This window comes from Aquarana catesbeiana, linkage group LG09, assembly GCF_042186555.1.
Source record: "Aquarana catesbeiana isolate 2022-GZ linkage group LG09, ASM4218655v1, whole genome shotgun sequence".
Lineage (NCBI taxonomy): Eukaryota > Metazoa > Chordata > Amphibia > Anura > Ranidae > Aquarana > Aquarana catesbeiana.
Genome location: NC_133332.1, coordinates 268,633,198 through 268,646,740, shown reverse-complemented (window position 1 = coordinate 268,646,740; position 13,543 = coordinate 268,633,198). Strand labels below are relative to the sequence as shown.

Below are 13,543 nucleotides of genomic sequence, written 5' to 3'. Positions count from 1 at the left end.
AATATAATACTCTGCATTAACAAACTTCTTGTTGTAGCAAAGGGTCAGAGCTAGATACAAGATGGATCACCTACTGTTTTATATAGCTCTTTAAAAAATCTCAGTTTGTAAACTTCACTAGATTGATATCATCCACAGAATCACTCCATATAAGTTTCTTTAACTCTGCATAGAAAGCACCTAATAATAGAGGTTCTGGCTTCAGACTGATGCCTCTGACGAATGGTCCAAAAGTGGTCCGTTCGGCAGAGGCATCCATTGTCATAGCTTAAGAATAGGTCGGAGTCATCTGGTTTAATGAACATCAAGCTTCTTGACTGCATCAAAAAACGTGGTTCATGAGTGACTACAAATTGCCAATACTTCAGCTCAGGGTGAGCTACTGATGTCTGCAGGAACAATTTCATAAAGCACATAGAATTGCAAGACCAGTTAAAAATTTGATGTTAGGTTAGTAGGATAAATTACGATAAAAAATAATGGAACATATGGTCAAAAGGTCTGGTAAACTGGGCATGGGATGACACAGCAGCAGAGGTCTTCATGGGTCACCTGTGAGCAGTGCGCTCCCTCTATTTCTTTGGGCATAGGATGAGCTGGGACTTTTAGTGGTGACGAAGACCGCCCGCCCTGCTTCTACACGTTCAGCCCGATCTTAAGACAACATATTCTCTCCAGTAAGTTAATTTAGAAATGTTATTTTTATTTTTGCATCACAGTATTGCCTTTCTCCTCTGCTGGTATACTCAGTGAGCTACCCCTTACCTAAATAGAGATTTGGAAAGACTGCTCACCATACCACAACTGGCACTCACCATTGTGGCAAAGAAGTTTGCCAATCCCCTTTCAAGCTGATTACTAGTCCACTGCTGTAACCCAAGTGCTATGCATTTTGTAGAGTTTGTGCATCACCCAAACAGTACTTATAAATGTTATATGGACTGAAATAAACTACAAAATAAATATATTTGTTGCTCTTCAGTTCTTTGACCATATGTACCACCACTCTTTAATCTAATATATCCTACTCCGTTATATTTTTAACTGGTCTTACATTTCTTTTTTTTAATAGTTATTTATTTTAGGTTGTACACAATACCCAAAATAACTATAAAAAGACATTAGAGGGAATAACAACTCAAAATGACAAATACAACATTGGATAAATCATTGGATAAAGTAGTAAACAGTTGAGTCATACAGTAAGTGCAAATCACCTGTGCATTTGTTGTGGAACTCCGTGTAACTAAGTTTTGTATAGCATGGGGGGGTAACCATATGACAAAGGAGAAACTCAAGGGTGATGAAGAAACTAATACTGGGAAAATAGGGGAAATGAAGTTAAGTGAGAAAAAAATTTGGGGGGGGGGGTGAAGTGAGAGCGGGAAGGTTGAAGGATTAACAAAAAAAAACCCTGACCCTCGGTGGTAGGTCTTATACTTCTATGTGTTTAATCAAACTATACCCCCAGTGCCTCTGTTGACTGGATCACCACTGTTTTTTTTTTTTTAAACCTCTTGTAATTTACCAATTTCACACACCCACCCGAGAACTCTGCAGAGGATCCAGAAGTGGGACCACCTTGAAATCAGGAGAAAACTGTCAGAAACCATGAACCAGACCGAGACAGAAGTACAGTAAAATCACACTTGTTTATTAATACAAATAAAAAGGTAAATAGAGCATAGGCATAGCCAGAGTCCAGTAACCGGATTGGGTAGTCAGCCAATCCATAGTTCAGTAACCAGATCGGGTAATCTGCCAAGCCACAGTTCAGTAACCAGATCGGGTAATCAGCCAGGCCAGAAGTCAGGGATCCAAGTAGAGGAACAGCAAGCAGGGTAAGGAACCAGAAGGGATGTCAGCAAAGCCAGTCTTTAAACAGGAATGCTGGAGATGGTTTCTTGTGATGTGACCAAGGCGAAGGCAGGAATGAAGTGAGCTGGAGATCTTTAAGTAGGCGGGACTGACGCACAGATCCACAACAGCTGGTTAACTGTGGAGAGAGATGAGAGCTGGTAATTAGCGGCCAGCTCCGAGAAGGAAGGGCTGAGCCAGCCCTGACAGTACCCCCCTCCTCAACAACCTCTCCACCTCGGAGGACCACCAGGCTTGAGGGGAAAACATCTATAGAAATCACGGAGGAGGGCAGGAGCATGTACGTCCGAGGATGAGACCCAAGAGCGTTCCTCTGGACCGTACCCCTTCCAATGCACCAGGTACTGTATGCGCCCAGGGAACCTTCAGGAGTCAACAATGGATTGTACCTCATACTTCTCATGGTTCTCAACCTGTATAGTGTGAGGACTTGGCACCGAGATGGTAAAGCGGTTGCAGACTAACAGTTTCAATAAGGAGACATGAAACACATTTGAGATGCGCATACTACGAGGAAGGTCCAACGCGTAAGCCACTGGGTTAATCCTGCGAAGTATACGGAAAGTCCCAATAAACCGAGTTGCGAACTTCAGTGAGGGAATACGAAGTTGGAGGTTGCGAGATGACAGCCAGACCCTGTCCCCAACCTGGTAAGAAGGCACAGGCAGGCGTCTGTGGTCAGCATGGAGTCTGTACCTATCATTAGCATGATGCAAAGCCTCCTGGACTTGTGACCAAGTGGAACAAAGACCACGGAGATGCTCCTCTAGCGCAGGAATACTCTGCAGAACAAACGTGTCAGGCAACATGGAAGGTTGGAAACCATAATTCGCCATAAACTGAGACAATCGGGAAGAAGAATTGAAAGCACTGTTGTGAGCAAACTCTGCCCATGGTAATAGGTCTGACCAGTTGTTCTGATGGTCAGAAATATAGCAACGTAGGAATTGCTCCAAGGACTGCTTGGCTCGTTTTACAGCCCCATTAGACTGCAGGTGATACGCAGAGGAGAAAGCAAGCTGAATTCCCAGCTGTGCACAAAAGGCTCGCCAGAACCGGGACACAAACTGACTACCCCTGTCCGAGACAATTACCCTGGGTAGCCCATAAAAGCGAAAGATCTCCCGAGCAAAAATGGAAGCCAGTTCCTTAGAAGTGGGCAACTTCTTAAGTGGAATACAATGACAAATCTTTGATAACCGGTCAACCACCATAAGGATAACTGTGTTGCCTTGGGTGATGGGCAACTCCACAATGAAATCCATAGACAGGTGGGTCCAGGGCCTCTCTCCATTGGGTATGGGTTGTAGGAGGCCCACTGGAAGGTGTCGTGGAGTCTTACTCTGAGCATACATGGAACAGGCAGCAGTGAAGGCAGTTACATCAGCACGTAGACTAGGCCACCATAATTGTTGGGAAATGGCCCAAATGAGTCGAATCTTCCCAGGGTGGCCAGCTGCCTTGGGAGAATGGGAAGTCTGGAGCATGGCAGTACGGAGACACTCTGGGACAAAGCAGCGGTCACAAGGTTCCTCAGGAGAAGCATCGACCTGAGCAGCAAGAATTTTGTCACCCAAAGGAGAAGTAAGACTGGTGCGAACCGTAGCAAGAATACGATCAGGAGGAATCATAGGAACCGGAACTGATTCCAACTTGGAAGTGGAGGAAAATTGTCGTGACAAGGCTTCAGCCCTTACATTCTTAGTGCTGGATAAGAATGAGACAATGTAATTGAAACTTGACAAGAAAAGAGCCCATCACGCCCTTCTGGGAGAGAGGCATTTAGCCTCAGACAAGAATGTGAGATTTTTATGGTCAGTAAGAATGAGAACCAGCGTTCGAAAAGTAGTCTCCATTCCTTCAGGGCTAAAATGATTGCCAACAGCTCTCTGTCACCAATCTTGTAATTGCACTCAGCAGGTGACAATTTCTTGGTAAAGTAGCCACAAGGATGCATAGCACTCTCAGAGGTAGGAGGTTGAGACAGAAGGGCGCCAACACCAGTCTCAGAAGCATCAACCTCAAGGATAAAAGGTAACGTAGGATCAGGATGTGCCCCACATGAGCAGAATCAAAGGCAGCCTTGAGACTTTCAAAGGCCTTAATGGACTCCGGAGACCAACTCTGTGGGTTACCGTTCTTTCTGGTCATATCGGTCAGGGGCTTGACCAGAGACGAGAAGTTATGAATAAACTTCCGATAATAGTTGGCAAAACCCAGAAAATGCTGCAGAGGATGTAACCCCATGGGTCGAGGCCACTATAGGACTGCCGAAAGTTTCTCTGGGTCCATCGAAAAACCAACAGTGGAAATGACATAGCCCAGGAATTTAACCTGTTCCCGATGGAACTCACACTTCCCCAGTTTACAATAGAGATTGTTCTCTCTTAAAGTGGAGTTCCACCCAAAAGTGGAACTTCCACTCATCGGATTCCTCCCCCCATCCGGTGTCACAGTTGGCACCTTTCAGGGGGGAGGGGGGTGCAGATACCTGTATATTACAGGTATCTGTACCCACTTCCGGCGTAGATAGCCGCAGAATCTGCGGTTATTTACGCCACATCCTGTTCCCTCCCCGCTGTCTGCTGGGAAACACACGGGTCCCAGAGACAACAGGGACCAGCCGTATTGCGCTGCGCGACTCACACATGCGCAGTAGGGAACCGGGAAGTGAAGCAGCACGGCTTCACTTCCTGATTCCCTTCCCGAAGATGGAGGCGGCAGCACCTGAGGACCGAGAGACGGTTCGGCCTCGGGTGCCGACATCGCGGGTGCCCTGGACATGTTCATGTTTTAAAAGTCAGCAGCTGCAGTATTTGTAGCTGCTGACTTTTAAAAAAACATTTCGGTGGAGCTCCGCTTTAATTTCTGAAGCACACGACAGACATCTGTGTGGTGGCTCTCCAGGGTTTTGGAAAATATGAGGATATCATTGAGATAAACCACCACACATAACTGCAACAAATCTCGGAGGACATTGTTAATAAATTCCTGGAAAGCTGCCGGGCGTTACAATGGCCAAAAGGCATTGCGAGATACTCATAATGGCCTGTTCTGGTATTAAACGCAGTTTTCCATTCGTCGCCCTCCTTAACCCTCACGAGATTGTAAGCCCCTCTCAGATCAAGCTTAGTGAAAACCGTGGCTCCCTTGAGGCGGTCAAATACCTCTGTAATCAACGGGATCAGGTAGGCATTCTTAATCGTGAAACGATTGAGACCCCTATAATCAATACAAGGTCTCAGTTCACCGCTCCTCTTCTTCGCAAAGAAGAAACCAGCACCAGCAGGAGACGAGGATTTGCGGATGAAACCCAGAGAAAGTGCGTCTACAACATACTCCTTCATGGCTTTATTCTCCAAGACCGACAAAGGGTAAACCCGGCCATGAGGGGGAGTGGCACCAGGTTGAAGGTCAATTGCGCAATCATACGGCCGGTGTGGAGGCAAACTACTGGTTTGACCTTGTCAAAGACATCGCTAAAATCACGGTACTCCTCGGGCAGGGAGGAGAATGAAGAGGTACACAGGACCTTGGCTACCTTCCGGAAGCATGTTTCATTGCATTGTGATGACCAGGAGAGAACCTCAGCACGGAGCTAATCAAAAGAGGGGTTGTGCCTCTGTAACCAGGGATAACCAATAACCAGCGGAAACTTAAGAGAGGAAATCACTTGGAATTGGATTATCTCATGGTGAAGAGCTTCTACGGCCATGGACAACGGAACCGTCTCATGAGTCACATGGGCAGGCTGTAGAAGTCTCCCGTCAAGAGCCTCAATGGCAGGTGGAGTGTCACGCAGCTGCAGTGGAATCAAGTGCTTTGATACAAAGGCAGCATCAATGAACAGGCCTGCAGCCCCAGAGTCGATTAGAGCCTGTATCTCGATAGATGACTTTGCCCAAGAAAGGGTGACCGAAACCAGGGGCTTATCCTTCTGGATAACTGGGGACGACACAACACCACCTAAGGTCTGTCCATGACAGGACCTCAAGGATTAGGTGTTCCCAGGATGGGTAGGACAAGACTTCAAAAAGTGACCTGCCTGGCTACAATAAAGGCACAATCTCTCCCTCCTCCTAAAGGTTCTCTCATCCGCAGAGAGATGCGTAAAGCCCAAGTGCATGGGTTCATCTTCACTGACCGACTCGGTACCAGGAGGCATGGGAGGTGAGGGAGTCAGGAGTGGGACTGCAAAGCTTGGAGGCAAGCGTACAGGAGGCTTCTGCAAGCGCTCCCTAAAAGAAAGTCTTTCTCTGAGTCTGAAGTCAATGAGGATGGCAAACGGGAGCGGAGCGTACGGGAACGTCAAATACCCTTTTAAAGGAGGCCACAAACGCAGGGTAACTCAAGACAACAGGTTTTTGCGTCTACCATAGAGGGTTAGCCCAGGACAAAGCTCCCTCAGAAAGCAAAGATATCACAAACGTTACTTTGCTTCTGTCCGTGGGAAACACCTGGGGCAGCATCTCAAAGTATATCTCAACTTGGTTGAGAAACCCTCTGCAATGAACTGGATCACCCCCAAATCGCTGGGGAAGTGGGGAGGAACCAGACATACCTCTTATAGAGGTAATACTCAAGGCGGGTGCCTGCACAGAGACTGGCGCAGCAGCAGGGACGGCCTGCAACAAAGGTTGTACCAGAGCAGCCACAGTGGGGAATTCCAGGTAAGCCGTGGGATTCAGGAGCATTTGTAATGCCATGGCAAACTGATCCATGCGGTGATCTTGCTCATCCAATTTGGAAAAAATATTACCAACAAGTTGATTGACTGTATCTTCTGAATTCATGGCCTTCAGCAACTACTATCAGGAACCATGAACCAGACCGAGACAGAAGTACAGTAAAATCACACTTGTTTATTAATAAAAATAAAAAGGTAAATAGAGTAAGCGTAGTAAAAGCATAGCCAGAGTCCAGTAACCGGATCGGGTAGTCAGCCAAGCCAGAGTTCAGTAACCAGATCGGGTAATCTGCCAAGCTAGAGTTCAGTAACCAGATTGGGTAATCAGCCAGACCAGAAGTCAGGGATCCAAGTAGAGGAACAGAAAGCAGGGTAAGGAACCAGAAGGAATGTCAGCAAAGTCAGTCTTTAAACAGGAACGCAGGAGATGGTTTCTTGTGATGTGACCAAGGCGAAGGCAGGAATGAAGCGAGCTGGAAATCTTTAAGTAGGCGGGACTGACGAGCAGATCCACAACAGCTGGTTAAATGTGGAGAGAGATGAGAGCTGGCAATTAGCCGACAGCTGAGCGGCCAGCTCCGAGAAGAAAGGGCTGAGCCAGCCCTGACACAAACAATCAACAGCTCTGTGGAGACAGGGTTTTCTCCATCTGCATATGTGGAAGGTGACCACGTAAGTTGACTTTTAGGGTGACCACAGCCTCAACAGATGTAAATTTATTTTCTTTCCCAATTGCTGAACTTTTTGAGCCAGCTATCACAATTTTTGGGCTTATTATTACACTATAAGGGCTCCCCCTTGCCCTCTTCTATTTCAGTGGACACTCCAAGCTGTACCTCGGTGACCGTAGAGATCGAATATTCGTTGACCACCACATCCTAGATCTAATCTGGGGAGAGGGTAGAGTTAGCTGGACTAGAAGGTTTACATGGACTAACTTTACAAGTTAAAACCAAGTTGCAACCACCACTTTTTAAAAAAGGATAGCAACAGCTTTTTTTTATTTCCTTTAGGGATAAAGGTTTTACATTAATAAATAAAAGCTGCCTTTTTGTCAGTATTACAATTGTTTGTCTCAACACTCTAGCTGCCACTTTTGTTGGACAGCTTGGTCTTCTAAAGCAGCTGAAAAATAAAGGACTAAAACCGGGCACGCACATACCAAAAGTAAGTCGGTTCAGCAGGAACTGGCCAACATTCGGTGTGTGTGTGTACTCTTCTCTGTTCAACAGAAACCATCTTCTGTCGTACAGTCATGTAGGAAAACCAAAAATAACAAATTGTGGTTAGTGTAAACCAAACAAAAAATAAATACATGAAGGTAACAGTAGCACTCACTGATATTTGAATACCCAATACCCACACTAAACATAAACAAACAATGTGTTGTGCTTTTATAAATTCAATAAACAATGGCATCCTCCCACACTTAAAAGACATGCTGACAGGTTAATTGGCTCCTGTCTAATTTAAGTATGTGTGAATGTAAATTAGGAAGCTTAGATTGCAAGCTCCTTGAGGGAAGGTACTGATTTGAATGTTCAATATATACAGTGGGGACGGAAAGTATTCAGACCCCCTTAAATTTTTCAGTCTTTGTTATAGTGCAGCCATTTGCTAAAATCATTTAAGTTCATTTTTTTTTCCTCATTAATGTACACACAGCACCCCATATTGACAGAAAAACACAGAATTGTTGACATTTTTGCAGATTTATTAAAAAAGAAAAACTGAAATATCACATGGTCCTAAGTATTCAGACCCTTTGTTGTGACACTCATATATTTAACTCAGGTGCTGTCCATTTCTTCTGATCATCCTTGAGATGGTTCTACACCTTCATTTGAGTCCAGCTGTGTTTGATTATACTGATTGGACTTGATTGGGAAAGCCACACACCTGTCTATATAAGACCTTACAGCTCACAGTGCATGTCAGAGCAAATGAGAATCATGAGGTCAAAGGAACTGCCTGAAGAGCTCAGAGACAGAATTGTGGCAAGGCACAGATCTGGCCAAGGTTACAAAAAAATTTCTGCTGCACTTAAGGTTCCTAAGAGCACAATGGTCTCCATAATCCTTAAATGGAAGACGTTCGGGACGACCAGAACCCTTCCTAGAGCTGGCTGTCCGGCCAAACTGAGCTATCGGGGGAGAAGAGCCTTGGTGAGAGAGGTAAAGAAGAACCCAAAGATCACTGTGGCTGAGCTCCAGAGATGCAGTCAGGAGATGGGAGAAAGTTATAGAAAGTCAACCATCACTGCAGCTCTCCACCAGTCGGGGCTTTATTGCTAAAAAAAAACACCTGAAGGACCCCAAGATGGCGAGAAATAAGATTCTTTGGTCTGACGAGACCAAGATAGAACTTTTTGGCCTTAATTCTAAGCGGTATGTGTGGAGAAAACCAGGCACTGCTCATCACCTGTCCAATACACTCCCAACTGTGAAGCATGGTGGTGGTAGCATCATGCTGAGGGGGTGTTTTTCAGCTGCAGGGACAGGACGATTGGTTGCAATCGAGGGAAAGATGAATGCGGCCAAGTACAGGGATATCCTGGACGAAAACCTTCTCCAGAGTGCTCAGGACCTCAGACTGGGCCGAAGATTTATCTTCCAACAAGACAATGACCCTAAGCACACAGCTAAAATAACGAAGGAGTGGCTTCACCAACAACTCTGTGACTGTTCTTGAATGGCCCAGCCAGAGCCCTCACTTAAACCCAATTGAGCATCTCTGGAGAGACCTAAAAATTTCTGTCCACCAACGTTTACCATCCAATCTGACAGAACTGGAGAGGATCTGCAAGGAGGAATGGCAGAGGATCCCCAAATCCAGGTGTGAAAAACTTGTTGCATCTTTCCCAAAAAGACTCATGGCTGTATTAGATCAAAAGGGTGCTTCTACTAAATACTGAGCAAAGGGTCTGAATACTTAGGACCATGTGATATTTCAGTTTTTCTTTTTTCCTTGTCAAAAGAAGTTTATTGAGTATACAATATTATAAAGATACATAAAGTAAGTTTACAAGGATCTATAAAGTAAGCTCATTGTTTTACAGTAGGGTTTATACAGGTAAATATCATGAAATTTCAAATATTAAACATTGGGTTCACGTAAACCTAAATTAAAGATATATATCATTTCCTTAGTTACTTTTGTAGGTATTTAAATGATTTATACCTACTATACATATTGTTTACAGGTAGAGTGTATATAGGTCAAATAAATTCTGATAATGAGCTTTAATCGTAAGGTGGAGAAAAGGAAAGAGAAAGAAGAAAAAGGGTAGAAAGGTAGAGGTATGGTCCACAAGGTTGTCCCACTCGTCAGTTTATTATTCTTTTTAGTTCTCTTTGAAGCCTTAGAATGAGTGTCTCTGTAAGTCATTTAATCTGTTACCATGGCAACAGGACAGAGTCATTGAAATTTGACAGGAACTGTTGTTTTATCCAAGGATGCCAAAGTTTTTCAAATTTTGGAATTTGATTTTGGTCGATGGCTACCATCTTAGCATGGGACATTGTATTATTCATTCTGTGAATTGTTTCTGCTAGTACCAATGTAGGAGATTTCCATGCCTTGGCCACTGTTTGTTTTGCAGCCGTTATTAGTTGGATCATAAGTTTGAATTGAGAGAGTGTTAACCATTCCGGTTTTAGATTAAGTAAAGTTATACATGGATCTGGTTGTATTATTTTTTTAAATATTTTAGATGCAATCACGAAGACTTCCTTCCAGAAGGTTTGGATTACTGGGCACGTCCACCATATGTGTAAATGTGTGCCTATTTCTGGGCATCCTCCAAAACAAAGAGCTGAGGTATTAGGTGAATATTTTGCCACTCTAGCGGGTACAAGGTACCAGCGAGTTAGGACTTTATAATTTGTCTCCAGTGCTAAGATGTTGGGTGAAGATGACTTAGATGTGAGCCATATGTTAGACCAGTCCCTGTCTTCTAAAGTTCGTCCCAGGTCCTCCTCCCACCTCTGAACGTAAGAGGGTCTATTAAGATTTGCTACTCCATATAATTGATTATAAAGTGATGAAATTGTACCTTTAGCAAATGGATCTTTTGTACAGATTGATTCAAAAATGGATAATTGGGATAATGGTGTATCCCCCTTTAGGAATGGTGTATAGAAATTTTTGATTTGGAGATATCTAAATATCTCAGAGTTTGGTAGATCATATTTTTCTCTAAGCGATGGGAATGAAAGGAATGATTTAGATGCTATGAAGTCATTTAGTGTCTGAATGCCTGATGTTGTCCAAGCTTTAAAAGAATTTGGGTAGATCCATGCCGGATAAAAGGCCGGATTTCTGATAAAAGAAAGGAGGATTGTGTGGAGATTGTAACAGATATTTGGTTTTTAGTTTATCCCAGAGAGATAAGAAGTGTTTAGTTATGGGATTATGAATTTTAAAGCGGTCTTTAGGATCAAGCCATAATAAGTTTGATATTAATAGAGGGTCATTTTCTGAAGCCTCTATAAATACCCATAATGGGATTTCCTGTTTTGCATGGTATTTGGACAGACTGGCCAAATGTGCTGCTCTGTAGTAGTTAGTAAAATTAGGGTATCCCAGGCCTCCTTTATTTTTGGGAAGATGTAGTGTGTGTATAGGTATACGTGGTTTAGAAGAGCCCCATATAAACGAAGTTGTTCTTTTTTGTACTATTCTCAAAAAATAGGAAGGAATTGGAATAGGGAGGACTCTGAATAGATAAAGCAATTTGGGTAGAATAGTCATTTTGATTGCATTAATCTTCCCTATCCAGGATAAAGGAAGTTGCGACCATTGTTTTATTAGATTTGTGATCTGTCTTAATACAGGAGGATAATTAGTTGAGAATAAGTCAGAATGAGATGCTGTTAAATGAATTCCAAGATATGGGATTGATTTTTCTGCCCATGTGAATGGGAGTGCAGCCCTAGCCGGGATCAATTCCATGTTTGTCAGTGAAATATTAAACACTAGGCATTTCTTAGGATTAATCATAAGGCCGGATAGGGCTGCAAATCCATCAAGAGCTGGTATTAAGTTAGAACCAGAGACCTGTGGTGATGATAGAAAAAGTAATATATCGTCTGCAAATATACATAATTTGTGTGTGATACCTCCTACTTCAATGCCAGTTATAGTTTGGTTTGTTCTGATGTATTGGGCCATGGGTTCGAGTAGAAGGGCAAATAATAAGGGAGATAATGGGCAACCCTGTCGGGTACCTCTTTCGATATTAAAGGCATCAGATTTGTATCCAGCATATTTTATATAGGCTTTGGGTTTATTATATAATGCTTTGATCCATGTTAAAAAGTGGGGTCCAAAACCCCATTTTTGTAATGAATATTGCATATATTGCCAGGATACTGTGTCAAATGCCCTCTTAATATCGAGAGATAGAAAACATAAAGGGATTTTCCGTTTTTTAGCAATATGTGCCAATAACACTGCCCTGCGTATATTATCGCCTGCCTGTCTATTTGGCATGAAGCCTACTTGATCTCTATGTATTAATTTTCCTATAGTGCTATTGAGGCGTTTTGCTATTATTTTTGCTAATAATTTAATATCAAGGTTTAACAGAGAGATAGGCCGATAATTCACACAGGAAGTATCATCAGAAAGGGGTTTTGGGATCATACAAACAATTGCCATTAGTGTTTCTTGCCGAAAAGAATGTCCATCTAGAAGTTTGTTAAAAGTTTCAGTGAGAATGGGAGAGAGTATTTCTGAGAATGTTTTATAGTATAAAGCCGAGTAGCCGTCTGGGCCTGGTCTTTTGTTAAGTTTTAGGTCTTTTATGGCGTTAGCAACTTCATCTATAGTTATAGGCTCATCCAAACTGCTTTTTTGATTCTGAGATAACTCAGGTAAGGTTATTTTTGAGAAGAAGGATTCAGCCTCTGTAGGATTAAATTCATTGTTTGTCTTGTATAAAGTTGCGAGATGTGAGTGAAATTTATGGACTATTTTAACTGGATTACAAGTATAAACATTTTTTGATAATTTCAAACGTATTGGTTTGAAAGATTTGTTAGTTGAATTTAATGCCTGAGCCAAATATGTACCTGGTTTGTTTGTATTCATGTAGAAATTGTGTTTGGAGCGTTTGAGGGATTTATCAACTGACTCAGTGAGAAATAGATCGTATTCCAATCTAGATTTTTCCAGATGAGATTTTGTACTCTGAGATGGATTATCTTGGAATGATATGTAGGCTGCATTAAAATTGAGTTCTAGTTTTTTGCTAGAATTTTTGCGTTCCCGTTTAAATAGTGCCATTTGTCTTTGTATTGTACCACGCAAGACAGGCTTATGAGCTTCCCACAGTGTTATTGGGGAGATGTCTGTTGTATTATTAATTGATATGTATTCCTTTAAAGCTTGTTCAATGGCCATCTGATGTAGTGGGTGTTTGAGCATTATGTCCGGTAAGTACCACGTTGGGTCATGCGCTTTTGGTATGGCTGAGGCTATAGTAGTGTATACTGCATTATAGTCAGACCACGGAATCGGAAATTATATCTGATGCAATAATTTCTGGTAACATTCCTATTGTTAGAAAAATATGATCTATTCTGGTGAAGGTTTGATGAGGGTGCGAGAAATAAGTGAATTTCTTTTTCATTGGGTTACTTTCTCTCCACGAATCTACCAGATTGTATTTGGAAAGAAGTTGAGAAAAAGGTAATCTAGAGGTTATTTTGGATGGTGTAAAAGGTGATTTATCTAGAAATGGGAGGAGGACCTGGTTCGAATCCCCACACATTATCACTGTTCCTATTTTGTGTGTATTAATCACTTGTAATATATGTGAGAGGAATGGTGTAGGTTGTTTGTTAGGAGCGTAGTAGGAAATCACCGTGATTGCTGTATCCATTATATAACCCATGAGTATCAGGTATCTACCTTCTGGGTCTTTAATTTCTGATGATAAGGTGAATGGTGTGGATCGGTGAAATGCAATTAGAG

General features: G+C 42.8%; 1 protein-coding gene across 4 annotated transcripts in view; it reads right to left on the bottom strand.

The window, feature by feature from the left end:
* SRPK3 (SRSF protein kinase 3) overlaps positions 1 to 13,543 on the bottom strand; it is a 261,895-nt gene that overhangs the window by 165,747 nt on the left and 82,605 nt on the right. The window lies entirely within an intron of this gene.